Raw genomic sequence first — 7,534 nt, forward strand, 5'->3', positions numbered from 1 at the left:
GCAGTACCTCAGGTCTCAGACTCACATAGCTGTATTTAGTCAAGAGGGCACAATATCAATACCATTGCTTATAAAGCCTTTACGTTCAAATAACAATATGATTATCCTCAGTCATCTTCTGTCAGTGAAGAGCATGAACTATAGTCAAAGTATTCACTGTTCTTCTATTTCAACCTCAAACCAAAGCTGCATGAAATGTCCTTATTCTCTTATGTGATAATCCCATTCCCATGGCAACAGCCCTCTGACTAAGTGGAAAAGCTTTGTTTTCTCCACACTCTATTGTGACAGCTTTGAGTGATCGCTTGGTTGAGCCTGTACCTCTAATCCCCAGGGATCTTGCTCTAAGGCTGGCTAATCAAACTGCCAGGATTCAGCCTGATGTATTATTGACCAGGGGGCTGATGGGAAAGTGCAATCATCAGAGAGCCTCACGTTGATTCGCTCCATCCTCACTCTTTGAAGCACGCACCCTTTGATGCAACACTTTTAAGTGCATTTATTAAACTTTAAATGGTAGTGTGATAACCCCCCTCCCCCATCACCACCCCTCACTTGACTAGATCTTGACAGATAGTATTTGGACATTGTCACACCCTGGCTCTGGGACTCTATATGTTGAGCCAGGGTGTGTTCATTCTATGTGTTCATTTTCTATGTTGGGTATTCTAAGTTGTTCTATGTCTATGTTGGCCAGAGTGGCTCCCAATCAGAGGCAACGAGTGTCAGCTGTTGTGGGTTGTCTCTGATTGGGAGCCATATTTAAACTGTATGTTTTCCCTTGGGTGTTGTGGATTTTTGTTCCGTGTCGGTATTGTTAACCGTGGACTTCACAAGTCGTGTTTTGTTTGATACTTTAATTAAATAAAGTCATGTTTGTTTCACACGCTGCGCCTTGGTCTACTCACTACTACGACGATCGTGACAGAAAAACCCACCATACAACGACCAAGCAGCGTGTCCAGGAACACACGCAGGAGGTGACGCTGGTGGATGTCCTCCTCGGTTGGGGGCAGATTACCGAGGAGGAGGCCGTCCGGTACCGGAGGGCTATGAAGGGGGAGACCCAGGCAGGAGAGGAGCAGCGGCGTCAGCAGTACCATCGTCGGACGGACGAGAGGCACCCCCAATAATTTTTTAGGGGGGGGCACACGGCGTGGGCGACTGGGCAGCAGGAGGCTGCCACAGGGCGAAATAGGAGACGAGGAGAGAAGGCCACCGGGTTACGGGAGCCATTGGCGAGAGGAGGGAAGGAAGTCGTAGAGGCACGGCGAGAGGTACTGAGGTGTATTGCCAGTCCGGTCCGGCCCGTTCCTGATCCCCGTTTAAAGCCAGTGGTGTGTGTTCCCAGTACGGTCCGGCCTGTCCCTGCTCCACGCACCAAGCCTACGGTGTGCGTCGCCAGCCCGGTCCGGCCTGTTCCTGCCACCCGCACCAAGTCTACGGTGCGCGTCGCCAGCCCGACCCGGCCTGTTCCTGCCACTCGCACCAAACCTACGGTGCGCGTCGACAGCCCAGCCCGGCCTGTTCCCGCTCCACGCACCAAGCCTACGGTGTGCGTCGACAGCCCAGCCCGGCCTGTTCCTGCTCCACGCACCAAACCTACGGTGTGCGTCGCCAGCCCTGTCCGGCCTGTCCCTGCTCCACGCACCAAGCCTACGGTGTGCGTCGACAGCCCAGCCCGGCCTGTCCCTGCTCCACGCACCAAGCCTACGGTGTGCGTCGCCAGCCCTGTCCGGCCTGTCCCTGCTCCACGCACCAAGCCTACGGTGTGCGTCGTCAGCCCTGCCCGGCCTGTTCCTGCTCCACGCACCAAACCTACGGTGTGCGTCGTCAGCCCAGCCCGGCCTGTCCCTGCTCCACGCACCAAGCCTACGGTGTGCGTCGCCAGTCCTGCCCGGCCTGTTCCTGCTCCACGCACCAAGCCTACGGTGTGCGTCGCCAGCCCAGCCCGGCCTGTTCCTGCTCCACGCACCAAGCCTACGGTGTGCGTCGCCAGCCCTGCCCGGCCTGTTCCTGCTCCACGCACCAAGCCTACGGTGTGCGTCGACAGCCCAGCCCGGCCTGTCCCTGCTCCACGCACCAAACCTACGGTGTGCGTCGCCAGCCCAGCCCGGCCTGTTCCTGCTCCACGCACCAAGCCTACGGTGTGCGTCGCCAGCCCTGCCCGGCCTGTCCCTGCTCCACGCACCAAGCCTACGGTGTGCGTCGACAGCCCAGCCCGGCCTGTCCCTGCTCCACGCACCAAGCCTACGGTGTGCGTCGTCAGCCTGGTCCAGCCCGTTCCTGCCACTCGCACCAAGCCAGGGGTGCGAGTCGTCAGCCTGGTCCAGCCCGTTCCTGCCACTCGCACCAAGCCAGGGGTGCGAGTCGTCAGCCTGGTTCAGCCCGTTCCTGCTACTCGCACCAAGCCCGGGGTACGAGTCGTCAGCCTGGTAAGACCGGTCAGCTGCTCCACAACGGAGCGTAAGCAATCCGCTCCGTCAATGTCCAGTCCAGATCCAGCCAGCGGGGTCAGACCGGACCAGGGGCGCTACGGGGGAATTATGGAAGGGTGGTGGTCAAGGCCGGAGCCGGAGCCGCCTCCGAGGAGGAATGCCCACCCAGCCCTCCCCTGTTTGGGGTTTTGTTGAGGCGCGGTCGCAGTCCGCGCCTTTAGGGGGGGGTACTGTCACACCCTGGCTCTGGGACTCTATATGTTGAGCCAGGGTGTGTTCATTCTATGTGTTCATTTTCTATGTTGGGTATTCTAAGTTGTTCTATGTCTATGTTGGCCAGAGTGGCTCCCAATCAGAGGCAACGAGTGTCAGCTGTTGTGGGTTGTCTCTGATTGGGAGCCATATTTAAACTGTATGTTTTCCCTTGGGTGTTGTGGGTTTTTGTTCCGTGTCGGTATTGTTAACCGTGGACTTCACGAGTCGTGTTTTGTTTGATACTTTAATTAAATAAAGTCATGTTTGTTTCACACGCTGCGCCTTGGTCTACTCACTACTACGACGATCGTGACAGACATGAGGAGATTACTTTACCCTCACTGTTCCCCTATGGTCATCATGTGGGTCAAGCTGTTGGCTATTTGAGAGGGAGCCCAGATAATGATGCCCTGGTTAACCCCTCTACTCTCCTAGCATGGCTCAGAGGAAAGGCTATCACTCCTCTGGTTTGATCCAGGGGAAATCACAAAGTCTAGGCTCTCTAGGCGCTTAGTAATAAACCTCTTCTCCGCTCTCCTCCAACATCTCTCCATTGCAGATGCAGATACCCAGAGCCGTCTCATCAGATACTCTCCTCTCCTCAGCGTGTAATCAATTTGCTGTTGTTGTGACACGCCCAGATCAGGTTTGGGCATGGAGGCTTTCCACAGTCCAGGTAGGGGAGATGGAGGGTGGAGTGTGGAGTGAGGAGTTGTAAGGGAGGAGGAGGAGGAGTTGGGTTTGGTGTATTAGCTGGCTCTTGAAGAGGATATCAACACTCTCTCTCCCTCAGGATTGTTTGTCCCCATCCACCATGAAATTAACAATTCCAGCTGAGTTGACTGGCAGGGGGGAAACTCAAGCCTGGGATTGGGCTTTACGGATGTAAGCAGACAGCCAACCGTCAGGCAGGAGACGTCAGGGCCTCTCGTCTTCTTGGCACCAGCCTGTCCACCCCAAACACACATCCTGGGGTTTGTTTTTTAAATACTTCCAGACTTCTTTTGGAGGAACAGAGGAATACCATTTGGTATGACCAAAGCTCATTTTTCATTTATGGGATAACCATGTGAGACAGTGGGAGTTCAGGCTCTCTCTGTGTATATTTACCAAAAATCGTAACCTGAGTGACGAGTGCATCGTTTGAGGCTGGGTTTCAATCAAAGCAGCATTAGCTTTGTTTATATCGTGTTAGTATGACAACAAGCTGTTCCACTGAATTAGAATCAAATTGCAGCCTAAGCAAAGCCTTGTTTGTTTTTGTGTGTTGTAGTCACGCTAGTCAGGGTATAAATCAGCCTGATTAAAGTGACCTGAACATACAACACTATACATTGGCTTAACCTAAGGAAGTGCATTGACTAAGCAACACAAAGTATCTCTAGTCTAGTAGCACTCCCACTGTTCTGAGTTCAGTTTCTTACCCACCCACCTAACCGACAGAGAGCATGCGTGGGCTCAGACAACACATCAACTTGTGCATCCTTCTGCTGACGTGCCTGATTAGCGCTGAGTGTTTCTTTACATGTGGCCAGTGTCTGTGTGCACTGAGTGCTCCTCTCAGAGCGTCTCGGCTCGGTTCAAACCTGCCGCCGTGGTCACTGTTCAGTAAAGAGGGTGGAGAGAAGGAATTGTGTCATTGAACTCCAGCAGCAATGGAGAGGAAATCCTCTAATCCTGTTTAAAAGAGAAAGGATCTTGTTTTAATTTGGGACTAGCTCTCTATGTCCCTCCTCCCTCCCATCTACCGATGCTCAGCGAAGCCAAAGGGATGTTTATCCTCATAATGTCTCCTTCACCTACCGGAGCAGCTCAGGCAACACAGCATGCTGTTTGTGTGCTGCCTTCAGCCTGGCTCTGATTGCTGCCTTATTAGGGAGTGTGTGTTTCTTAAACCCCTGTAAATGAAAAGCACAAACAGGGTGAATGGCCGGCCTCGGTCTCACCTCCTCATGTCTCTGGGATGTCTGCTCTGGTCTGGACTACAAAGACATCTGTCTGTCTGCCACCCTGCCTGCCTTCCTGTCTGTCTGTCTGTGTCTGTCTGCCGGTTGGGTCTGTAGAAACACAAATCTTGGTCAGCACTAAGGAGGAGATACACATAGTTTTCAATTTTTCTCCTCAAAACTCCGGTGCTGGGTCAGCAATAAATGGCCATAGAGTCACTGAACCCTTTTAGAAAAAAGACGAGCGCGTCTCCAAAATACGGGTTGAGGAGTTTCTGTAACTCAACCGCCATGTTTACATGGCTGCAAAGGTCAGCACAAGGCCAAATGTTATATATACAGTCAAGGCTATCTAAGAAACCAGCGGACATGGCCTCCGCAAACACAACCAATCTCTTAATCTTCCCTTTCCCCCTCTCCTCCTTACAGCAAATCGAGGGATAGAATGGAGAGATGTCTAATTTTTCCAAACTGAGGCAGCCCTTTTGACTTCATTAAGACGTTATTCCATCCTCTACACATTTTTTTATTTTTACATTTTAAATCCAAATAAAATGAGCACTTCTCCTGGCCGTGCCAGAATCTCTTTCCGCTTGGAAATATTTGCTTTGAATGCCAGCCTTGCCCAGCACAAAACACAGGCAATTATTGGAGCTATTTAAACAGGAGAGATCTACTGACAGGCGATGCCTTATTTGGAGGGATGAAGGAATCAGGAAATGAAACCATCATTAATGCGCTGGGGGTTTGGAAAGATAATTCCTTTTTGAGGCTGACTGCGTATTTGGTGTGCATTTTTGCATGTGTCATGAGTGCATTTCTTTGTGTGTTTGTGTGTGTATATGTGTGTGCGCTCGTGCTTGTGTGTGAGCCCACTTGTGTTGGTGTGTGTATTTGGGCGTTTGGTGTTTGGCTTTACAGTTTATCTGTAAAGGTGCAGCTGCAGATTCCTTGCAGCTAAGCTGAAAGGTGTTACCCCTGCCGCTCTCCCTCTCTCTCACTGTGGAGAAAGACTCTGTCAAGTCAAAGCCAAAGCAGCTACACTGAGGCTGGGGTGGATTGCAGCTCTGCTCAAATGGAGCACACTCTGAAATGACTCCAACTTCTTTAACCTTCCTAGACCTTCCAGTCTGTCCTTATAACACTAACTTTATTTAGCATCTATTTTCAAGGCTGCAGGGACAGACACGTCACCTGGATGGCGCTTGTGCTCAGGTTTTCCCAGTGGGCCTGAGTGACATGATGACATTGTTTTGAGAGGAGGGAGGCAACGGTGCTGATGGAGTGTGAGAACAGAGGACTAGACTTGTGGTCACACGCCACTAACCCACTTAGCTACCCCAGAGGTTTCTGTCTAGTTAGGTTCCACTTTGACATCACTCAGGAGTTTGAGGTGTGTGTGTGTTTGTGTGTGAAAGAGAGGAGGACAGAGTGAAGTTTCATTTCTAACTATGCTAGGCTGAGATTCCCCCAGAAAGGAAACTTCATCCAGAGGCCTTCTTAGACTGGACAAATAGACAGAAAATTAGTTTCGCATGACAGTTTATTAAAAAAAGCCTTGTGTATACAGCAGATTATTGATGTGTCGAGCATGGGGATGGATAGGGTTCCAGCGCTGTCCGTTGTCAGGGACAGAGCACAGGTCTCCAGGGGAGGAGGAGGCCTAGAGTCAAGGCACTGTCACGCAAAGGGAATGCTGGGCTGGCAAGTAACATGACTAACATCTAATGCCATAGACAGGTCCTTTCTTGGGAAAGAGATCTTCTGACCTCAATGGGACTTCCTGGTTAAATAAAGGTTAAATAAAAATATACTGTATGGAATATTGTATGACACTGTGCAAGACCTTCCATTTGAAAAGGTTTTCTAAGATTAGTGGATGGCCCCAAAGGTCCCTAATGTGATACTGTTAAGTATTTTTCCCCACCATAAGATGGTGGCTTGATGCTGTACATTTAAAAGAGCTTACACCTGGTTTCTCTATGGTCCAAACCCCATGTAGTTACCGGTGTGCTCTGACGTTTTTAACAAGTTGTTAATGAATAGATGTTGTCCTGTTACCACTGATTGGGTGTAGTCTCAGTTGGCTTCAGACAGAGAGTTCAGAACACCTTTAGTAATATCTTACATAGAGTAAGAGGCACAATGAAGTCTCAGTGGGATTAAATGCTATGTCAGCACCTACCGTGTTAGAATCTACTCATTAGTCTACGGCGCAATGCCCTGTGGCAAAGCAAAGCCCCCGGAGATACCACTGTACAGACTGCTGCTGTGTGCTGCACTTCACTAGGATTCAAGTGGATCCCCTCCCTCTCCCCTCCCTCCCTCTCCCCTCCCTCTCCCCTCCCTCCCTCACCTTCCCCTCCCTTTCTTCTCCCTCTTTTCTCTCCTTCTCCTCCCTCCTCGATCCCCCCTCTCGTGGCATTCCTTCAGTGGAGGGGCTGACAGACGCTCGTCATCGACAGGTATTCTGCCCCAGGTGGATCAGGTTACCACAGTTGCCAGAGGAGTGTGCTGCTCAGGCTTAGTGCTGCACAGTTGGAGGCTTTCAAACCGTGAGCCCTCCGCTCCGTCTTCTGCCACGCAAGATAACTGTGAACTGAGACACCAACTCTTCAGACACCTTTAAACAACCCCCTCTTGCTTCTCTTGACTATGTCTCATATCTCCCCCACATTTTGTGACCTCCGCAGTCTGCACTGCTGAAACCACTCCTCTGGTGATATGAATGTTATTTGGCTCGTAATTTTTCCGAAATTATTATGAACTCTTGTATTCTCCTGTGTCAACGCTTCCATGCCAACAATCTTGCATTTTGTTATGTTGCTGTTACAGTATATCATCATATCTTGTTTCATTCAGTAAAATCTAACTGACTGGTTGCAAAAAGTAACT

At 50.8% G+C, this 7,534-nt stretch overlaps 1 protein-coding gene across 1 annotated transcript in view; it reads left to right on the forward strand.

The window, feature by feature from the left end:
* LOC311148069 (signal peptide, CUB and EGF-like domain-containing protein 3) overlaps positions 1–7,534 on the forward strand; it is a gene marked incomplete at its 5' end in the record, with an annotated part of 110,512 nt that overhangs the window by 48,214 nt on the left and 54,764 nt on the right. The window lies entirely within an intron of this gene.

The sequence above is a fragment of the Coregonus lavaretus genome, assembly GCF_964263955.1.
Source record: "Coregonus lavaretus genome assembly, chromosome: 20".
In the NCBI taxonomy this organism is placed as follows: Eukaryota; Metazoa; Chordata; class Actinopteri; order Salmoniformes; family Salmonidae; genus Coregonus; species Coregonus lavaretus.